At 37.5% G+C, this 23,118-nt stretch overlaps 1 protein-coding gene across 1 annotated transcript in view; it reads left to right on the plus strand.

Annotated features, from left to right (window-relative positions):
• Positions 1-587: 587 nt before the first annotated feature.
• The window catches only part of Slc2a3 (solute carrier family 2 member 3), an 86,708-nt gene continuing 64,177 nt past the window's right edge, over positions 588-23,118 (plus strand). The window contains exon 1 of the mRNA XM_076852625.1: positions 588-654. The gene's annotated coding sequence lies outside the window, so the exon portion shown is untranslated. The remainder of the gene's footprint in view (positions 655-23,118) is intronic.

The raw sequence follows: 23,118 nt of genomic DNA on the forward strand, positions 1-23,118 counted from the left end.
CTAAGTTAGGTCCAACATTTTTGTCTGGCGGAGGACAATCTCTAAATGACCTTTGCGTCCTATATATGGGGGGCCCTGTTGGAGACAGCAGGGAGTGACCTTTATTACCACTAACCCCCAAATTCCAGTCCTTTACAGGAGGTGAAAGGACAGTTGACCTATAATTAACAGCTGCCAGGCACGGTGGCCCATGCTGAAGCAGGAGGACCGCAGGTTCACGGCCAGCCTGCACAACTTAACAAGATCCAGTCTCAAAAAACGAAAGGGTTTGGGGATGTAGTTCATTCAGTGGTGAAGTGATCCTAGGTTAAGACCTCCACACCATAAATAAATATATTATTTTTAAAAAAGAAAACGAAGAAGAAGTAAGGAAAAAGCCTGAACTGCCTGAAAATGCCCTCAGCCTCCCCAGCCGGGACGGGACAGCCGGCGAGGATATATGGGGGCACCTTTAGGGGCATGGAGGCAACGAGCGGCCCGGGTATCTCTTAAAGCAGAAATGGTAACACCCTTTTAACCGCGGCTGTGGCGCGGGTGGGGCCCAGAAGTGTTGCCCGGTAAAGGGCTCCCCGCTTCCGCCGCAGGAAGCCGCCTGAGGGGGCGCCCGGAGGAAACCTCGAGCGGCCGTGGCTGGTCAGTTGGCACAAGTGGAAGGTGAGAAGCAGGACTGGGGCTGGGGTGGCCCCGACTTGGCCAACACGGCGGAATCCCTACGCAGAGGCGGGTGGGTGGGTGACCTGCTGACGGAAAGAGCCGGGAGTCACGTTTTACCATCCTATCAACGGATCACTCAAAATAGAATGCTGGGTTTGGTGAGGCAGAGCCGGGGTCCTAACGGCTGCGCGGCGTGGCGGGCGGAAGCGCAGCGGCGCCGGCGCTGTCACTCCGGGTCGCGACGGCCTGGGATCAGCGCGGAGGCTCGGGTGGCCGGGAGATCTAACCGCAGTTGCCGGTAGGGATGGTCGGTGCGCAGCTTTGTCCCTGGGACCTGCAGGTGGGGGAACGCGGTCTGCGGTCGTGTAGAGGCGAGGTTAAGGGAGGAAGAGGCTTGCGGTTCTGCTGAAACTAGCAAGTAGCTTCCTGGCATTGGGAGAATATTTATTTACTGAGCACCTACTATGCCCCAGCACTGCTTAAAACACTGGAATCCCACAGTGAACTGGGTGGGCCAGTACCCCGCCCTCCTGGACCGAACATTCAGGCAACAGACAAGAAAATGCATAGGTGTATAATACTATACAGACAGTGATCAGTCTTATTAAGAAAAACTTAACGTAATAGAGCTGTGAAATAGGGGGATGATTTATGTTAAGATAAGGTGGGGCAGGGGAAGATGCCTTTCAGAGAAGACCTTTCTGAGGAAGTGTCCTTTCACCCAGACCTGAAGGAAGTGAGGATGCTTTGGAAGAAGAATGGTCCCAGCAGAGAAAATAGGAGGATTGATCTGTTGCTTGGCCTTGAAACTTGTCTACCTGGAGCTTAAATGTTGTGTAGATAGAATTACCTTTGTAGGTTTTAGTAAAGGAAAATTGACATTTTCTTAGCAAATTATGTAATATTCATTCATCTAGCTCTGGATTCGTTCAGTGCTTTATTCCTGAAGTGTGAGAGAAGGGTTGGAAGGTCAACTGCCTTAGTTATTAGTTTGGCAAAATTAGTTTTTAGTTAAGTACATATACTAAGTGTAGAATTTCCACTGGTTTTCAAGAAGACTTAATCTGAATTCATTTTTAGGAAAAAATTAAATAAAAACCTCACTTTTAAAGGAAGTGTGTTTATTTTAATTAAAGGAGTAGGGAGGTGTTTTTTTTTTTTTTTTTGGGGGGGGGGGCTTTGTTTGCTTGTTTTCCCAAATAAGAATAACCTTGAGGACAAAAACTAGCTGATAGAAGAAAGAAGGGAGATGATTCTAGAAACTGAGGAAGGTAGCAGAAGATATGAAAAGAAAAGGTAGTAAGGATGATGTGAAATAACCAAAAGAAAAATCTGTCCTCATTCTTCTCCTCCTAATAAACTCAGGAAACAGTACTAGTGCTTCAACATACCACATCTCAACTGATTTTCAAAATTACCCATCCTAGTCAAGAGAATGGGTAGAAGAGAAAACAGGCTCAGACTTGATGACTGGTTAAGCAAAAAAATCATGATTTCCAACACCACCATAGCTTCCTAGCAGTTTAAGCTAAGATAAAACTTAAGGAGACAGCTTGTTTCAAATATTTTTAACTTTATATGACAAAGTAAACCACACTAAAATCGTGGAGTTTTTGGCATCAAGGTCACCATCTAATCTCTGTTCATTTTTCGATAGGAAAACTGTGCTAGTTTTTGACCAAGCAGTGACTCAAAATATAGAGCTGCTGTTTTTGCCAGCAGCTTTTCTCTCCCTAGAACCTCTAACTTGATTAAAATTCTTCCTTCCCATGCTATTGAACAGATGAAAAGAACTTTGTTGAGGATCCCAGAATTGACTTAATCTAAGATCTAAGTTGTATGAGATTTTACCTTCCACAAGTGTTTGTAGAAATGTCCTTTAGCCACTCCTAAATCACATCTTCTCTCAGGCAGCCTAATTAGATAGAGTGAATAAATAACAAGCTAATTAAAATTTATAGAAAGTTCTACTTGAAGAGGATTGAAGGGAGAGTCAGTTCTTAGTAGAACAGAGAGATGGAGAACAACACATACAATGTGAGTATTAAGATATCAAATTAGTTTGTCATTGTTATGTTGATAATCACAATATCATCTTCCTGGATTTCTCTTGTCTTTTTTATTCTTTTTTCACTTTGATTTTATTTACTTTAAGGGATAGCTAACAACAATATTGAAAATAGTTGAATATTTAGTGTTGGAGAAGTAATCTATTCATGTTTTGCCTTCTAATCTTTCATCTGGTAGTATTCAGTTTCTTCTTTATGTTAAGAACATAGTCATGATGGACGGCAATATCTTCTATATGGCATTTGCCTTGTACAAAAATTTGAGAAATACATTCTATATTTTGTTTATAGTATCTATAAAACATTCTTTTCCCAATTTTAAAGTTGTGAAATAAATTTAGAAGATTTATTTAAGGAGTACATTTCCAAAATTAGCCATAACTAGTGATATTATTTAGTGGATCTCTCATTTTTAAGAGAAACGAAATTTTTTTCTCAAGTATTAGTTATTCACTAATAGCCATATTTGTATATATAAATGGTACCTTACTACAAAATTGTATAGAATATACACATTACACATTTATTTGTTAAAGATAAAAACTTGAGGAGTTACTTTTTCCCAAAATAGAAAAATTAGTATTATCTTCGTAGTTTTTTGTCTTTTTTTTTTTTTTTTTTTTTTGCTGCTGAGTATCAAATAGCCTTTTTCACCTGTTAGTGAATACTCTACTACTGAACTGAGTCTCCAGCCCTATCTCAGATTCTTACTTGCATTATATGGTCAAGATAAATGTTGGTCTTCTGTCTTTTGATAAAAACTCTGTAAACACTTAAATTTAATTATGAAAAATGTGCACTTTTATGACTTGCAGCTTAATGAGAATTTTTGGAGATGTTCTCTATTTGTATTTTGCCCATGTACTTCATCTTATTTTCGCACTTTGAGAGAATTGTAATTTAATGCTAGATTTGGACATATATTTTTTTAATGAAGAAAGATGAAAATCAATAATCAGAGAAGAGATTGAGATAATAGAGAATAAAGTATTGAAAAGAAGAGCTACATACCTGCAAATCCAATGGAGAGTATAGATAAATCCACGTTAAGTCCAGTTTCACTATTTGGAAAATGTTTGATGTTTGAAAGGATTAAAGAAAACCCACCAAACCTTATAAATAGTTACTAAGGTAGAGTTTATCAAGGGGATTAAAATTAACATCCTAAATTTATAACAATCTAGTTTTAAGTGATACCATCTGAGCTCCAGTAATGTATATTGATTTTGCTCCTAACTCCATCCTCCCCTTCATGTTGTTGTTATCACAAATTAGAACAAATTATTAATTAAAATTTGTTCTAATCAGTTATACATGACAGCATATGATCTTTGATTCATTGTACACAAATAGAGCACAATTTTTCACTTCTCTGGTTGTTCATGAAGTAGAGTCACACCATTTGTGCAATCATACATGTACCTAGGGTAATGATGTCCATCTCATTCCTTTTCTTGTCTTGATAACACATAGGACATACTTAAGTATGGTTAAAAGACTATTATAGCCAACAGACTTTGTACATTTCTACATTTTTAAAATTCACAGTTAATTAGCATTGCCATTTGTGGTGTTTTGTGCTTAAATATGTATTATCAGAACAATAAGAACACTCATGTTCATCATTATAATTGCAAACAGGTCTCATTAAAAATTATAGAAAACTGGTTTTGAGGAAATCTTGAACCATGGCAATATAGATATGAAGAGTAACAGTGAAATGAATTTGCTCAATTATAACTATTCTTATTGAGCTGACTCTAGAGTGTGAGTCATGTTACTTGCAAAATATTGTTATAAAGATCCACAAAGACGATTAAGTAAGATGTCAGTCTTGGGGCTGGGGTCGTGGCTCTGCAGTAGAGCACTCACCTGACATGTGTGAGGCACTGGGTTCGATCCTCAGCAACACATAGAAATAAATAAAGGTATTGTGTCCACCTAAAATATATATATATTTTTTTTTCTTTAGAATGAGCTGGGACTGGGAGTAGGGTAGGTGTTCTCTGATGGTTAAATTACATGTTTCCTAAATGCAATAAGGAGGGGTCATACTTGGAAACATTTTACATAAACTGCTTCTCTGGGAATTCACTGGTATCTTGAATGACTTGCATCTTAGACTTTCAGATTGTTTTCTTCCTGGACATTTTAATGGTCATTCTTAGGGAAGCAGAACTGGAAGAAGGGAAGCATTTGTTTTCTTTCACATTTTCTAAAAGATACATTAAAAAGTCAACTCATTTTAAAAGAGCATATATTTATAGCTTGGTATGGCTGTGCATACTTGTAATCCAGCTACTCAGGAGGCTGAGGCAGGAGAATCAAAAGTTCAAGGCCAGCCTGGGTAGCTTGGTAAGACCTTGTCCCAAAATAAGAAATAAAAAGTGCTATAGGTGTACCTCACTGATATAGAGCACCACCTGTGGGTTCAATTCCTAGTGTGTGTGTGTGGGGGGGGGGGGTATTTATATAACAATTTTAAGATGGTTTTGAAAAGATATTAGAGGAATTACCACAAAAACCAAGATATGGGACATAGAAATTAGTCAAAAAGTGATCTTTTTAAAGTATATATATATATATATATATATATATATATATATATATATAATTTTTTAGTTGTGGTTGGACACAATACCTTTTATTTTATTTTATTTTGTATGTGGTGCTGAGCATTGAACCCAGGCCCCTGCACGTGCTAGGCGAGCACTCTACCACTGAGCCACAACCCCAGCTCGATCTTTTTTTTAATGTGTTCATTTCTTTAACAACCAAGAATGAGGCCCCTGTAATCTCTGCTCAATCCAGCTCCCCACCAAGTCTCCCTGGTGCAGATCCAGGCTTAATCTATTTATTTAATTTAATAATTATAATTGAACATTTAAGACCAGGAATTACTTTTTTTTTTTAATTTCAAAAATCATAAGCTATTCTACCTCTGTTATTTCTGTACTTCCTGATTATGCCAATTTTATTATTATTAAGTTATCTTCTCATTGTTGCTTATTTAAAAAGATCTGTATACCTGTGAATCTCCCAATAATATAGAAATCAAGGATAGAAACTTGATGGAAATTAAGGATAAAGTTTAAAAGTGTTTGTTGGTGTTGTTACTAGCAATTTTACTTCAACAAAACCATTTTTTCTTGGGGGGCGGTTAACCAGAAATTGAACTCAGGGGCTCTGGACCGCTGAGCCACATCCCCAGCCCTATTTTGTATTTTATATAGAGACAGGGTCTCACCTAGTTGCTTAGCACCTCGATTTTTGCTGAGGCTGGCTTTGATCCTCCTGCCTCACAGCCTCCCGAGCCACTGGGATTACAGGTGTGTGCCACTGCTCCTGGTGACAAAACCATTTTGACATAGCCAAATAAACTGATTGTGAAATTTTGTCCAAATTGACTGATTAGACAGATCAAGAGGTTCAGAATCAAGAGGAGACATCAAGAAGAGAGGTTCAGAATCAATGAGGAGACATGAATATAATACATACTATGAAAAAAATAACCTTATATCATTATCTACCCATTGGATTTTAGTTTAGGTCCAAGAGGGGATAAGGAAGGAATACAGATTCAGGAATTTTTTTTTTTTATGGTACTGGGGATCAAACCCAGGGTCTCCCACATGCTAGGTGAGCACTCTCCCACTGAGTTATATCCCTAGCCCTTTTAATTTTTAATTTTGAGACAGGGTCTCTCAATGTTATGGAGGCTGGCCTTGAACTTGTGGTCATTATGCCTCAGCCTGCTAAGTAACTGGGATTACAGGCATGGGCTATGATGTTCATTTGATAGGGATACAGATTTAGAAAACAAACCTAAAGACTTTCTTTTTCTTTTCTTTTTTTTTTTTTTTTAAGAGAGGGAGAGAGAGAATTTTTTTTTTAATATTCATTTTTTCAGTTCTTGGCAGACATAACATCTTTGTTTGTATGTGGTGCTGAGGATCGAACCTGGGCCACACGCATGCCAGGCGAGCACGCTACCGCTTGAGCCACATCCCCAGCCCCTAAAGACTTTCAAACATCCTATTTTCTAGCCCTATGTAATTCCTCAGCTTCATATGTTGAATAACATGCACGTAAAGTGCTCCATAAATATGATTTATATAAATTATGGGAATCAGCCATATTGTTCTTTTATTCAAGCATTCTTCCTCTAATAAACAACTTATGAGTTAATAAGTAACATTTATTTTCTAGAAATATGTAGTAGTTCTCCATGACTCATTTATTCATTTGAACTGCTTAAATGGCTGGTATATGACAAGTCTGGGACTGCCCTCATAGAACTTACATTATAGTGAAGGAAATGACAAATTCTAAGAAAAATATAGCAATGCAAGGGGATAGAAAATAGGACAGGAGGGGCTGGGGATGTGGCTCAAGTGATAGCGCGCTCGCCTGGCATGCGTGCGGCCTGGGTTCGATTCTCAGCACCACGTACAAACAAAGATGTTGTGTCCGCCCATAACTAAAAAATAAATATTAAAAAATTCTCTCTCTCTCTCTCTCTCTCTCTCTCTCTCTCTCTCTCTCTCTCCTCTCTCACTCTCTCTTTAAAAAAAAGAAAATAGGACAGGAGGGAAGGAATTTACTTACTCTAGTGTGGTCAAGGATAGACTCTTTAAGGTGAATCTGATAGGAAACCAGAATGATGATAAGGAGTTAGCCATAAGAAGATCTGGAGAATTGGTGTTGCATACAGAGGGAGTGACATATGTAAAGGTCATCGACAGGGGTCTTTCAAAGTTGCAGAGTCTGGCCTTAAACTCAAGCCTTCTGCTAAAGGTTTAGCAGATTAAAGCAGGGGTCAGCATGCTCTTGTGTAAAGAGCCAGAAAGTTAACTACTTTAGACTTTGTGGACCATATGGTTTGGTTCACAAGTATTCAGCAGCTCTAATGTGATATTATTAAAGCAGCCATAGACAGTACATAAATAATTGATCATGACTATATTAAAGTGAAACCTTATTTATAAAAAGAGGCAGACTTGACAGCAAAAGCACAAGCCATAAAAAGAAAAATGAATAATTGGGGCTTATCAAAATGAAAAGCTTTTGCTCTGCAAAAACCCTGTAGGAGCTGGGGACCGTTGCACACACCTGTAATCCCAGTGACTCAGGAGGCTGAAGCAGGAGACTAACATGTTCAAAACCAGCCTCAGCAATCTAGAAGGGCCCTAAGCAACTTAGTGAGACTGTGCATTTCAAAAAATAAAAAGGGATGGGATGTGGCTCAGTGAATAAGGACCACAGGGCTCAATCCCTGGTGCTAAAAACAAAAATAATGAACACACAAAAAGAGCCCTTGTGTGGATGACTATGAAAAGGGTCTTCTTGAAAAGACAAGCAGCAGAAAGAATATTTGCAAACCACATATCCAAAGGACTTGTGTATAGAAAATATAAAGCATTCTCAAAACTCATCAGTAAACTGTGATAAAACTAGTGTGGTACCAGCATATGGACAGACATATGAAATACAAGAATAGAACTTAGAGTTCAGAAATAAACCCCCTGTGTTGTGATAGTTATGGATAACTTGACCTTCATATTATTTCCCAACCCCCTGTATAAATTTTTGAGTTTTAAGACCATTTAATGGAGAACAGTCTTTTTAACAAATTATATAGGGGCAGGTTGATTGGACCCTTACCTCACATTATATACAAAAATTAATTAAAAATGAATCAAATATCTAGATGTAGGAGCTAAAATCATAAAAATCTTAGGAAAAAATATAGATATAAATCTTTGTGATATTAGATTAGGTGGTTGTTCCTTAGGGAAAAAAGCATGAGCAACAAATGGAAAAATAGATATATTGGACATAATCATAACTAAAAACTTTCTTCTTCCAAAGACACCATCAAGAAAGTGAGAAGATGACCCACAGAATGGGAGATAATTGTATTAAATCATGTATCTGATAAGGGACTTTTATCTAGAATATATAAAGGACTATTACAATTCAGTAATAAAAATACAAACAACACAATTAAAAATAGACAGGCTAAGACAGTCGGTGATTAAGCCTCCCATTTACCAGGGATGCTTACATTTATCCCTGGCAGCCCTGGATCAAAGGCTTGGGGGAAGCCTTGGCACAATGACATAATCCCAACTTCCTGGTGGAGTTTCATCTCCTAATTTTATTTTTCTGATTATAAAAAGTATATGTGCTCACTGTGTGAACCTTCTTGAACACAAAAATCACAAGAAGAAAACTTTGAAACATTTTTCTGTTTCTGCTATGTGGATAGATATACTATCAAAATTATGATATAGAAACTTCTAGCCTTTGTTTTCTATTCTTGTGCATATTTGAACATAATTGGAATAATTTTTTTGCACATAAAAAAATAAAATAAAAATAGACAGGGCCAAGAATAGAGCTCACTAGTAGAGCACTTGCCTAGTATGCATAAGGCCTATGGTTCATCCCTTGGCACCATTGAGGGGGAAAAAAAAAGGACATTTTTTAGAAGAAGATATACAAATGGCCAATAAATACATGAAAAGATGTTCAATGTTACTAACTGGCAAGGAAATCAAATTGCAACCACTGTAAAATGCACTTCAAATTCACTAGATTTTTCTATAACTGAAAAACTGAAAATCCAGGCATTAACAATTGTTGGCAAGGATATGGAGAAATTGATCCTGGTATGATGGTGCATTCCTGTAACCCAGCTACTCAGCAAGCTGTGGCCAGAGTATCACAAGTTCAAACCCAGCCTTCACAACTTAGTGAGACTGTCTCAAAACAAAAAGTAAAAAGGGGTGGAGTTGTAGCTCCATGGTTTAGACCCCTGAATTCAATCCCCAGTACTAGGGGTGAAACAAACAAACAAAACTTGGATTCAGGTGTTCATTGCAGGATCATTCATAATTTTGGAAACACTCAAACATTCATCAACTTATAATCGGATAAGTAAAATATGGTATATCCATACCATGAAGTATTATTGAGAAATAAAAAATGAAATACTGTTATATGTACAACATGAATGAACCTTGAAAATATTCTGAGTAAAAGAAGCCAGTGACAAAAGACTGCACATTAATGTGATTTCACTTTTATGAAAAGTCAATAATAGGCAAATGCATGAAGATAAAAGGTAGAGGTGATTAAACAACTTTGAATACACTACAACCTATCACAGTATATACTTTAGAGAATGAATTATATAGTATGTGAGCTTAGAGAGGGGCTGGAGCTGTGGCTGTGGCTCAGCAGTAGAGCGCTTGCCTTGCTCGTGCGAGACCCTGGGTTCAATCCTCAGTACCACATAAAAATAAATAAAGATATTGTCTCCAGCTACAACTAAAAAATAAATATTTAAAAATAAATAAGTCTCAATAGAGCTGTTATTAAAAACACAAAATGTTTTAAAAAATGATAATCATTATAAGAATAAATAAAGATATTGTGCCCATCTACAACTAAAAAAATAAAAACATTTTAAAAAAGATAGTCAAAAAAGATGAGCAGATATTTCACTATGAGGATATACAGATACAAATAAGCACATGAAAAGTTGCCTAGCATTTTTAACCATCAGGGAAATACAAATTAAAACCACAATGATTTGGGCATGGTGGCACATGCCAATCCCAGCTACTTGGAAGGGTGAGGCAGGAAGATCATAAGTTCAAGGCCAGCTTGGGCAACTTAGTGAAACCCTGTCAAACTTTTAAAAATGGGACTGGTGATGCAGCTCAGTGGTAGTGCACATGGCAAAAAATAAGACCACCAAATATCACTTTGTATTCTTTTTTAAATTTTTTAGTTGTAGTTGGACATAATACCTTTATTTTATTCATTTATTATTTTTTTAATTTTTTTTTTTAGTTGTAGTTGGACACAATACCTTTATTTTATTCATTTATTTGAAAATTGTGGGGAGAAGCAGTTGGGGTAGGAGCTTGGAGCGCTCTTAAGTTTGAGATTCCTATTAGCCATTTTGGTGTAGACATCAAGTCTGCAGCTCAGAGATAAGGTCTAGGTTGGAGACTCAGATTTGATATGGATAATAATTAAAGGCACAGGCCTTGAGGAAAACCCAGGGAGTGATTGTTAAAGAAAAGTATTTTGAAGATTGAAACTTGAGGACACAGCAACATTCAGAAATGCTGAGAAAAGATAGTGAGAATGTAGAAACTAGAATCAGGCACAGTGGCACATGTCTATAATCCCAGCTACTTAGGAAGCTAAGGCAGGAAGCTCAGTTCAGGGTCAGGGACTGGGGATATACCTCAGTTGGTAGAGTGCTTGCCTTGTATGCACAAGGCCCTGGGTTCAATCCTCAGTACCACCACCAAAAAAAAAAAAAAAAAAAAGTTCAAAGCCAGCCTGAATAATGCAAGTCTCTCTCTGTCTCAAAATAAAAATAAAAAGGAATGAGGATGAAGCTCAGTGATAGAGCATCCCTGGGTTTCAATCCCCAGTACTAAAAAAAAAAAAAAAAAAAAAAACAGGACCAGATTGGTGTATCAAGTACCAAGAAAATTAAACCTGGAGGGAGTGGTCAGTTTTACCAGATATAATTTTTTGCATAAAAACAATACAGAACTGACCATCTGGTAAATTGAAGTTTCTTGACCTTGAGTGGAGCCTTCAAACAAAGGCATAGGGACAAAGCCAAAAGACACAGGGCATGTATTAAACAGAAAGAATTTTGCTTTAAATGGGAACACAGGGCTAGTTCAGTGGTAGAGTATTTGCCTGTCATGCTTGAGGCCTGGGCTCAATCCTCAGCATGGCAAAATGAATAAATAAATAGAAGCATACATATGGGGTTCTCATCTTGAGTAGTGCATAAACCAAGAGAATTATTTATTTAATGGCCATGAAGGAGTCTGTGCATTGTAAGAATTTTTTTAAGGGGCTAGGGTTTTGGCAGTAGTACAGTGATTGCCTAGCACGGGCAGGGTGCTGGGTTTGATCCTCAGCACCACATAAAAATAAAATAAAGGTATTGTGTCCAACTGCAACTAAAAAAAGATGTTTTTTAGATAATTTTTTTTTAAAAAAATGTACACCTTGATACCCATCACATTGGCTAAGAAAGAATTTTGCCAGGCATAGTGGCTCAGCTACTAGGGAGGCTGAATCAGGAAGATCATAAACTCAAGGACAACCTCAGCAATTTAGGGAGACCCTGTCTCAAAAATAAACTAGAAGAGTAAGGGATATAGCTCAGTGATAAGAATGCTTGCCTAGTGTGTCTGAGGCCCTAGGTTCAATACCTACTACCACTAAGAGAAATAGAATCTTACAGGAATTAAGGATTCCCCCTAGCCTTATCACTATCCCAGAAGTATCCACTTTTCTGCCCTGCGGCAATAAATTGATTTGGGAAGTAAAGCTCTGCAGAGCAGTGCTAAGGATTTGCTTCAGATTATATCCTAACTTTAACTTGAAACTATTTAGCACAGTGTGGACTTTTCCCTAGCTATGTTTATTTAATTAGTAAGTATAGGCAAGAAGAGTAAGTAGAGCTGGATTTAACCAAGGGTTGGAATTTTACTATGGAATATAACAGGAGGGAAGGAAGTGCCAGATAATTTCAAGTTTATGCAAGGCAGTCTCGGAGTTGATCAATCAGAGAATTTAAATTGGTTGAAGTGAAAAGTCAAAACAGAAGGAAAGTGATGAGACAATGAAAAATTGATAGACTTGATAATTTAGAGACTGCCTTTTTTGTTGTTGTTTGTTGTTACCAGGGATTGAACCCAGGGGTGCTTAATCATTGAGCCACATCCCCAGCTCTTTTTTATTTTTTATTTAGAGACAGGGTCTTGCTAAATTGCTTAGGGCCTTGCTAAATTGCTGAGGCTGGCTTTGAAATTGTGATCCTGAGCTGCTGGGATTATAGGCTTGGGCTACCATGCCCATCAGACTGTGTTCTATCAAATTTTTGTAGAAGCCAGGCATGGTGATTCAAGCCTGTATTCCCAGCAATTCCAGAGACTCAGGCCCAGGCAATTTAGCAAGATCCTGTCTCAAAATAAAAGTAAAAAAAAGGACTGGGGATGGTACTTAGTGGTAAAGTGACCCTGGGTTTAATCCCCAATACTGAAAAAAACAAATCTTGGGAGAGAAAGTGATGGGTGGTTAGTATGAGAGGCACTGTGAATGACCACTGATGGTAGTATTTATTGTTTAAAGCAGTCAGTTTGAGTGTGAGTAGAGGTGTGGAAAGGGTACATTTTTATTAATGACTAAGGCTAGGGTATTGCCATGGAGATAAGATAGATGATTGGAAATAAGTGGACAAGAAACTGAGAGGACAGTGTACTGGACAAACTGTCTCCATGAATGTTGACAGTGGGAGTGGTTTAAAACCAAGAGAATGAGTCAAGTTTTAAAATCTTCAGGAAATGAGAGGAAGTGACCCAGGGGATCAGCACATGATTGTAATATCCTGATGGCATGAACTTCAAAGGAGTTGAGTTTTTGAGGGGACTAACAGATGAGAAACGTTTGAGATAGGCAATGAGGAGCTTCAGAAGAGTGGCAAATGACATGCTGAACCTGCTCTGTGATACTCTTGAGATGAGTGAGCTACTCTTAACTTGAAAGATGAGGAAGGGATTCGTGGGGAAAGTGGCATTTTCGGTGGATTTTGAAAGATAAAAAGAATTTCCAGGGAAATAAACTTGGAAAGATAATTACAGTCAGGGGAAATGCTGTTACCAAAGCAGGAGCTGTTGTGTCCCACCCACGACTGGTGCCTTCAGGAATCCACCTCCAAGGGCCTGTTGCTATGGAGCTAACACCGTCCCTGGTATTGCAAGATCTATTTGGCAGTAGGCCGCCAGGTGGCGGTGTATGTCTTTATGGCACCTCTCCCCGTACTGGGTGTTTCTCGGTCCAAGAGAAAAAATTCAAGAATTAGCCTAAGGATAGCTGAGGTAAGACTGGTGCCAAGCGGATTGCTGTATATAATTAGGCCCAGGAGGTAAAACCCTCGGGAGAGGAGAGTAAATTTGAAAAAAATTGGAGAGGAGATCAGGGAGAAAGTAAAAGGAAAGGCAGTGGCTGGAGTCAGGGGTACAAGGTGGGCTTTTAAGAAGTAAGAGACCAACTCTGCTCCTGACGCCCCAAGTTGTGCTCTCCCGGAAGAACTAGCAAATCAGGGAGTTAAAGATACCCCTGGAATCGAGGTGGCTAGTCTCGAATTAGAATTACTCTAACCCACTGTAAGTAAATTCCCCAGAGAAGCTATGTTCTGAATTGATCTGAGGTTCTAAGGAAAACAATCTCAATGTGGAAAACCAATTCAGATGCCCATGGAGACTGTGAGAATCACTAGGAGAAAAACATCTTGGAAAAGTTCTAAGACCTAGATTGGTTTCCAGAGGAGAACCCACAAATGATTCACTAACAAACACAGGCCTTCTGAGGTGGTCAAACAGGTTGCTTCCATCAGTATTGAACCAGGAGTTGAGAACAAAGTCACCAATGCAGATGCTTAAATCAACTATTTTAAGAAATTATTCATTGTTTAAAGCAGCAGCAGCAGCAGCAGCAACTAAAAGGAGGAACCAAAGAGAAAGGAAGAGACTTGTAGTCTTGTGGTATAGGGTGGGGAAGAGGCACCCAGGCATCACTGAAAAAAAGGAGCAACCATCTTCAACACTTTCTTTTTTCTCTGTTTACTCCCAAAATAACTTTGAAAACTATGTAACTCCCTTACACATCAGGACATCTAGGAAAAAAATATGTTTAAGTTGCTTCTAGGGATTAACTTCTGCTATCTAGTATACAGGAAACATGCATTCAGGGCCACTGCTAGCCTTTCTAGTGCTTTTGTGCAAATTAGGAAAAGGTGCTACTGTAGGGAAAAACAGGTTTTCTAAGGATGTGCCCTTATACAAAGAAACAAGTGCTGAGTTCTCTGGCTAAGGAGCAGCCCCTGACCAATATGTTACAAGCTGTATTTTTCCTCTGTCTATTCTAAGACCTACACAGAAAAGTTTCAGCCTCCACTTGTCCCCGGAAACTGTGCCATCATACATAAAAGCATTTTAGATTTTTAGCTTTTTTCTTTAAATTTGGCATACAGACTTAGCTTATTCAATTTATGGAAATATAAACAAAAGCGTCAAAGCCTTTGTTCATGGGCAAACCCATGAGCAGATCAAGTCTTACTACTTTTTTTTTTTTTTTTAATTTCAAATAAAAATGTTAAGTCAGGTGCAGTGGTGGGTGCATACCTGTAATCCCAGCTACTCAGGAGGCTGAGACAGGAAGACTGTAAATTCAAGGCTATCACTGGCAATTTATAAAGTCACTATCTCAAAAGAAAAAATATCCAGGATATAGCTCAGTGGTAGAGTGCTCCTGGGTCCAACCCTACTACCCCCAAAAAGAAAGAGTCTGTGCCAACCATCTTACCCGTTTGTTGCTGTTGTTATTTTTCCTGGTGGGGATTAAACCCCGGAATGCCAGCCTGAGCAACTTCGGGAAACCTTGTCTGAAAATAAAAGAAAAAAGGGGGCTTGGGAATGTAGCTCAGTGTGGTTGAGTGCCCCTAGACTTAAAACAGAGTATTGCCCCCCAGAAAAGTTTAAGATGGGTTAGAGATAAGCCTTTCTTTTTCAAAGTAGAAGAAAATAATGAAAAGAGTAGAGAATAAAAAGGAGTAAACCAGGCACATTCTCAAGAAAACCAGTTTTAGGAAAGAAAACACATAAAAACCCAAAATGTGGGAAATTACTTCAATTAAAACAGGTATGGCCAGGCATGGTGGCACACACCTGTAATCCCAGTGACTCAGGAGGCTGAGGCGGGAGAATCGAAAGTTTGAGGCCAGCCTCAGCAATTTATGACCCTATCTCAGAAATAAAGAGGGCTGGGGATGTGGCTCAGTGGTTAAGCACCCCTGGATTAAATCCCTGGAACCAAAAGCAAAATAAAACAGGTATTCAAATTTGAAGGCTATTAAATCAAAAAACTTGTGACCAAAGTAGTCAGAATTTTACATGTCATTTTTATACTAAAAATAAAATTTTGAACATGATATAGCTAATTATCTTTAAATTATTCTTTTCAGTTCGTTTTATGTTATGAGGCTGATACATAAGGAAGGAGTAATTGTGGATTAGAGAAAGTGGTATTTAGCATAACAGGGGCATCCCAACCTAATCTAGGAGAATATAAAGCTATAGGAGAATTATATGGCCTGCTTAGATTGATTTTTAAGTTCTCAATGTTGTTGATCCAACCATTTGGGGAACAAGGGAAAAAGTCATCAGAAAACGAATAGCAACTGAAACTGACATAACTATCTTAAGAGGATATAAAGATGGATTGCCTAATATCCAGTGTGGGAGTCATGGAGTTTCCCTGGAAAATGATGAAGTCATTGTAATGGGCCAATGTTACTTCACTGATTTCCCAAGCTACATATGAAGAGAAATGTTGTGTGGAAAGTCTGCCTGTGGACTAAGCTATTGTAAGACTTCTGGTTCAAGGAATCCTGAATTCCACGCTATGTGAGACTCAGGATAATAACAACTTAGTACTTTCCAGTTTTACAAAGAACCTTAACATGTATTATTTAATCCTTCCATTAATACTCTTTACATATAAACCTTAAAGCACAACTTGGCCAAAGTCATACAGTTTGTAAAAGGCCTTCCATTTTATATAGTGAGTGCTTTCTAACATTTGAAACTGCCCAATGTAAAGCCAGTTATTTGTACTGAAGAAAGCTATTGTGTGGGCTGGGGTTATAATCAGTGGTGCAGAGCTTGCCTAACATGTGTGAGACACTGGGTTCAATTCTCAACACCACATATAAATAAATAAAATACAAGCCAGCTTGGTGGCACATGCCTGTAATCGCAGCAGCTCGAGAGGCTGAGGCAGGAGGATCTCAAGTTCAAAGCCAGCCTCAATAAAAATGAGGTGCTAAGCAACTCAGTGAGACTCTGTATCAAAATAAAACACAAAATAGGTTTGGGGATGTGGCTCAGTGGTTGAATGCCACTGAGTTCATCCCGGTAGCAAAAAAAAAAAAAAAGAACATTTTGACAACTAAAAAAAAAATTTTTTTTTTTAAAGACTGCTATTGTGTGACTAACCCACAATAATTTATGACCCTTTCAATATCACTAGCAGATTTACTTAAATAATTATGTTTTATCCATTATTAAATATTACTATTTTCATAGCTAAGGCAGATCAATGTCAGGGAAAAATGAACCAGAAGTATACTGGGTGACTAGAGTTTGACTTTTTATGGACAGTCTACACATAGATAATTAAAATATATCAGTAGTATATTCTTTAGCCTAAGAATTGTATTAGGTATTTACTTTATCTGATTTAATTAATCCTCTTAACAATCTGAAGAGAAATGGAACTTTATCAACCTCTGTTTAGAATTGCCAGACAAGGGGCCCAGGTTGTGGCTCAGTGGTAGAACACTTACCTAGCATGCATGAGGCACTGGGTTCAATCCCAGGCACCATATAAAAATAAACAAAATAAAGGTATTGTGTACATCTACAACTTAAAAAAAAAAGGCAGACCAAAAAAAATTTTTTTGGCATAGGTATCTCCATATCTTTTATGGGACATACTTACACTTTAAAGAAAAATAGCTGGATGGGGCTGGGGATGTGGCTCAAGCGGTAGTGCGCTAGTCTGGCAGGCGTGCGGCCCAGGTTCAGTCCTCAGCACGACATACAATCAGTGTCCCCAGAAAACTAAAAAATAAATATTAAAAATTCTCTCTCTCTCTCTTTAAAAAAAAAAGAAAAGAAAAAGAACTGGATGTGGTACATGCCTGTAATCCCAGCTTCTTGGGAAAGTGGGACCAGCCTGGGCTTGATTCAAAATAAAATAAAAACGTCTGGGCATGAAACTCAGAGATAGAATGCTCCTGAATTCAATCACAAGTACTGCCCCCATCATTGTTTATCTGAAATTCAAATCTAATAGAATGTCCTGGTTTTTTTTTTTTTGTTGTTGTTGTTGTTGTTGTTGTTTCTGTTTCTTTTGTCTCTCATATTAAGAAGAAATTACTCTTCTCCTTCTCTTGGGGTAGGGGTGGGGGTCGAGGGAAAGAAGAGAGGAAACAAAGATTACTTCAAAACACATTGCAGGGCCAGGGTTGTGGCTCAGTGGTAGAGTGTTTGCCTAGCATTCGTGAGGCACTAGGTTTGTTCCTTAGCACCATATAAAAAATAAACACAAATAAAATAAAGGTATTGTGTCCATCTACAACTAAAAATAAATAAATAAATAAACAAACATTGCTGGGCGTTGGGATGTAATAGTAGAGTGCTTGTTGCCTAACATGTGCAAGTCCCTGGGTTGCATTCCTAGTACTGAGGAAAACACATACACATACTCTACAAACTTCCCTACCTAATAGTTTTTTGTCTTACAGATGTTTGGATGGTAAGAGGAGCCAAAAGTTAGAAGCGAAAAATTGTTAATGTTTTGAATGGTTTTTACAGAAATCTACTGAAGGAACTATATCAAGTCCCAGAAAATTTCTAATCCCAGATTTATCTATAAATCTAAAATCCTAAACCTAATTGTAAGTAGGATTTATTTCTCTTTACAAATCAACCTTGTTGCTATTTTGCAATGAGCATTGTAAAATGTTAGAGAACTGAAAAGGACCTTGGAGATCATCCAATCACCTAGAATCTAACTTTTAAATCTTAACCCTGACCAGTTATCTGCAGGACACGTGAGGACTTTCTATACAGTGCTTCTTTTACCTACTGCCAGGAGATTGTCAGCCTGCCTCACTTTTCCCCTATTGTTGCCTATGCTCTCTCCCAGACTCCTCTCCTTGTCTGAGTACACAACATTCCAAATACCTTTTGTTCTTAGGTCTTAAAGTCTTATCTATGGCTCCAACGTGGCTGTGATAAATACTCAGCAGGAGAGGGAAAGTGATATGGAACAATTAAAGATGAATAAAAAGAAACTGAGATTAGCTGAATATTTTCTGAAGACTTCCTTCTACAAAGGAAGGCCACTAGCCCTCAGAAAAACTGTTTTTCACGAGCAGATAGCACTTTTTGGATACTTAGCAATGGCTTTAAACCATAAGAATACAATATATCTCTATGAGTATACAGAAAATAGTGCCAAGAGGGCCGGCTTTTATAGTAGTTGATCAATAAATATTTATTGAATGAATACCCCAAGGTCAAGCTTTGTTATTTTTCCTGCTTTGTCACAGCTATGCCTTATTTTTTCCATCTATATTGAGGGGGCGGGGGGAAGAAGAAATCATGAGACCTGCTTCTCTAGAAAGTTTACTTAAAAACAAAGTTTTGCATTAGATATACTTTTTAAATCCTTTTGATACTTGATATTCCAAGTCCACTGCCAGTATATCTCAGTCCTAGTCATCATCATCTTTTAGTATAACAGCCTCCTTACTTATTTTTTCAGTGCACTCTGTGATCTTTCTAAAATTCACATCTGATCATGTTATTACAGTTCTTAACCTTTTAGCTCTTTGTGGTATTCAGAACAAAGTCCATACTTCTTGACCTGGCATGCCTGTCATATTTGGCCACTTATGATAAACCCTGTCTACCTCCTGACCTCTTCTCACTCCTTTTTTTTTTTTTTTTTTTTGGTGCTGGGGATTGAACCCAGGCCCTTGTGCTTGACTTGCACAAACACTCTACCAACTGAGCTACACCCCAGCCCCCTGACCTCTTCTCACTCTTGAATCATCTTTGCTGCAGCCAGGCTGCATTCTTGCAGGATCAAGACATACCACACCCTGTCTTTCAAGGTTTTGCTCTCACTGTACCAAAACTTAGAACACTTTTTTTCTCCTATCTCCCTTCATTTTACTTTGTTAAAGTAACTACTACTTAGTCTTCAGTTATTGATCAATTTATATTCTCACAGAGCCAGTCTTTTTACATACTACCACACTCACCTCTTTTTTTTTATTTATTTATTTTATTGATTGTTCAAAACATTACAGAGCTCATGATATATCATCTTTCATACATTTGACTCGATTTATGAATTCCCATTTTTTCCCCAAATACAAATTGCAGAATCACATTGGTTACACACTCACATTTTTACATAATGGCATATTAGTGACTGTTGTGTTCTGCTACCATTCCTATCCCCTATTATCCCCCCTCCCCTCCCCTCCCCTCCCCTCCCATCTTCCCTCTCTACCTCCTCTGCTGTTGTTTAATTCTCTCCCTTTTTTCCCTCCTCCTTTCCCCTCACAACCTCTTATAATATTGTGTAACATTGAAGGTCTCCTACTTTTTCCATATGCTTTCCCTTCTCTCTCCCTTTCTCTCCCCCCTCTTGTCTTTGTTTAATGTTAGTCTTTTCCTCATGCTCATCCTTCCTGTTCTGTTCTTAGTTGCTCTCTTTATATCAAAGAAGACATTTGGCATTTGTTTTTTAAGGATTGGCTAGCTTCGCTTAGCATAATCTGCTCTAATGCCATCCATTTCCCTGCAAATTCTATGATTTTGTCATTTTTTAGTGCTGCATAATATTCCATTGCCACACTCACCTCTTGCTGGAACTCTGTGTCTGTCTCCTGCATTCCCCATGCTAGGCTGGAAGTCTGGTACTGTCAAACTCCATGGGGAGCACCAAGTCACATACTTTGATGTATACATAATCAGACACAATCTGCAGTCTTAGCTGTGTCCCCACAGGAGTTTAGAAGTCCTATAAATCTGTGCTTCCCACTCTAACAATAGACTAATACCCTACAGTGACATTACCTGTTGTCATTCTCTTCCATACAACTGTAGCTTTCATAATGCTAAGCACTGGAAGAAAACAAAAGGAATCAAATATGTAGACCATAGGATTATGGTTAGTCCCATAATAGAGCTGTTTTTTTTTTTTTTTTTTTTTTAATGTTGTATAAACCCTAAGGAAAGCATACTTAGTTGTTTCTGAGAGTTTAAAAGAATGAAGGAACATTTGAACATTTGAAAGATCACTGAGTGCACTGAAAAGACAAGTCAGGAAGCTATTATACTAAAAGATGATGATGATTAGGACTGAGAAACTGGCAATGGGTTCAGAGTATCATATGTGTATATATTACATACACTCACAGAAATGGTAAAAAAACATATTTTAAGCAAGAAAAAGAGTGCAGAGATAGTTTGGTATGACTAACTAGATAGAAGTGAAAAAGAATGTAAATTAAGATAAATTATGTAAGGCCCTGAGTACCATACTAATCAATATGAATTTTATTCTATTGGCAGCAAGCCATTGAAGAGATTTAAGCACAACAAATATATAATCCCATTTGTATATATTTTATTTTATTCAATATTATTTTTACTATGAAATTAAGCATACTTGTTTTCATTTCTGTCTTGTTTTGTTTGCAGTGCTGGCGATGGAATCCAGGGTCTTGCACATGCTAGAAAGCACTCTTCCACCAAATTAAACCTACAGCCCTATTCTTTGTTTTTTGTTTTGTTTTAATTCTAGAAAAATGCATAAGCAAAAGAATTCTATAATCCCAATTACTAGAATTTGTCACTGTTAATACTGTGTTATAATGTTTCATATTTTCTTCCTGTGCACATGTGTTTCTCTGTAGTTTATTTATTTCTAATAATTAGATTATTCTAAATATAACTTTTTGCCACTGCTTTTTTGTTTTAGGCTTTTTTTTTTTTTTTGGTACCGGGGATTGAACTCAGGGGCACTCGACCACTGAGCCACATCCCCAGCCCTATTTTGTATTTTATTTAGAGACAGGGTCTCACTGAGTTGCTTAGCACCTCACCATTGCTGAGTCTGGCTTTGAACTTGGCGATCCTTCTGCCTCAGCCTCCCAAACTGCTAGGATTACAGGTAGGCGCTGCGCTGTCCAGCTTGCCAATGCTTTTTTAAAAGTAATCATGAATATCTTATGTGAGGACATAAATCACAAAAGCATTTTCAACCACAATAAGAACAAAGCATATGTAAATATACTCTATTTCACTGATATTAAATGTAGAAATGATATTCCATTTCATGTACAAGTTTGGACACATTAAAAAGAATGATTAATATTCAGTTTTGATGGGGATATAATGTAATTAATGGGAATAAAAGTTAGTACTTTAGGAGACGGCAATCTAGAATTTTTCAAAATTTAAAATACGTATATCTTTGAATTACCAATTCTAGATATACAGAATTTTCCTACAAAATACCCTCAGAAGTACACAGGGATAAATAAATGCAAAAAAAAAAAAAATGTTTATTGCAGCATTATTTAAAACAGAAAAGCAATCTAAATGGACAATAAATGATGGTGTCCCCTACCATATTATGATCACTGTGCAGTATGTTCTGTGCTCTAATGAAATAATGTCTGTGACTGTTGGATGAAAAAAATTAACAAAATGCTGAAATGATATGTACTTATATAATGCCATTTTTGTAAAATTAAAATTGTACATGTATACAAGTGGAGTAAGTATACGTATTCATCTGTGATTTTATGTCCAAAAATAATATGTGTGTACATATGTGTGCATTACACACACCCGAGTTTTTAACCATGGTTAAACTTGAAATACAATAATAATGCTGTGAAAGTCTTTAACTTTTTGATTTTTACATTTGTGTGTGTGTTTTGTTTGTTTGTTTGTTTTTTTGTACCAGGGACTGAACCCGGGGGTACTTCTGCTAAGCCATACATCCTCAGCCATTTTTTATATTTTATTTAGAGACAGGGTTTCACTGAGTTGCTTAGGGCCTCGCTAAGTTGCTGAGGCTGACTTTGAACTCGATACCCTCCTGCCTCAGCCTTCCAAGCCAATGAGATTACAGGCATACCCCACTGCAACTGGCTTTTTTTGAAAAATTTTTGAAACTTTTTATTTTATTTTTATTTTTTAATTAATTAATTTACTTATTTTACAATAGAATGCATTTTGACATATAGTATACAATTGGAGCACAACTTGTTATTCCCCTGGCTGTACATGGGGCAGAGTCACTCCACTACTGCAATCATACATGTATATAGGGTAAAAATATTGGTTTTGAAATTTTTAACAGTGAAAATATATTATTTTTTAAAAATATTTTTTAGTTGTTGATGGACTTTTATTTATTTATTTATTTATTTATTTATTTATTTATTTATTTATTTATATGTGGTGCTGAGAATCGAACCCAGTGCCTCACACATGCTAGGCAAGCGCTCTACCACTGAGCCACAACCTCAGCCCCAAAATATATTATTTTAAAAATATACGGGGAGCCTGGGTACAGTAGTACATGTGGGCTGGGGATGTGGCTCAGTGGTTGAGTGCCTCTGACTTCAATCCCTGGTATATATATGTATATGAATGTGTGTATAATAGATAGATAGATACACACATAC

Source organism: Callospermophilus lateralis, chromosome 4 (assembly GCF_048772815.1).
Source record: "Callospermophilus lateralis isolate mCalLat2 chromosome 4, mCalLat2.hap1, whole genome shotgun sequence".
Lineage (NCBI taxonomy): Eukaryota > Metazoa > Chordata > Mammalia > Rodentia > Sciuridae > Callospermophilus > Callospermophilus lateralis.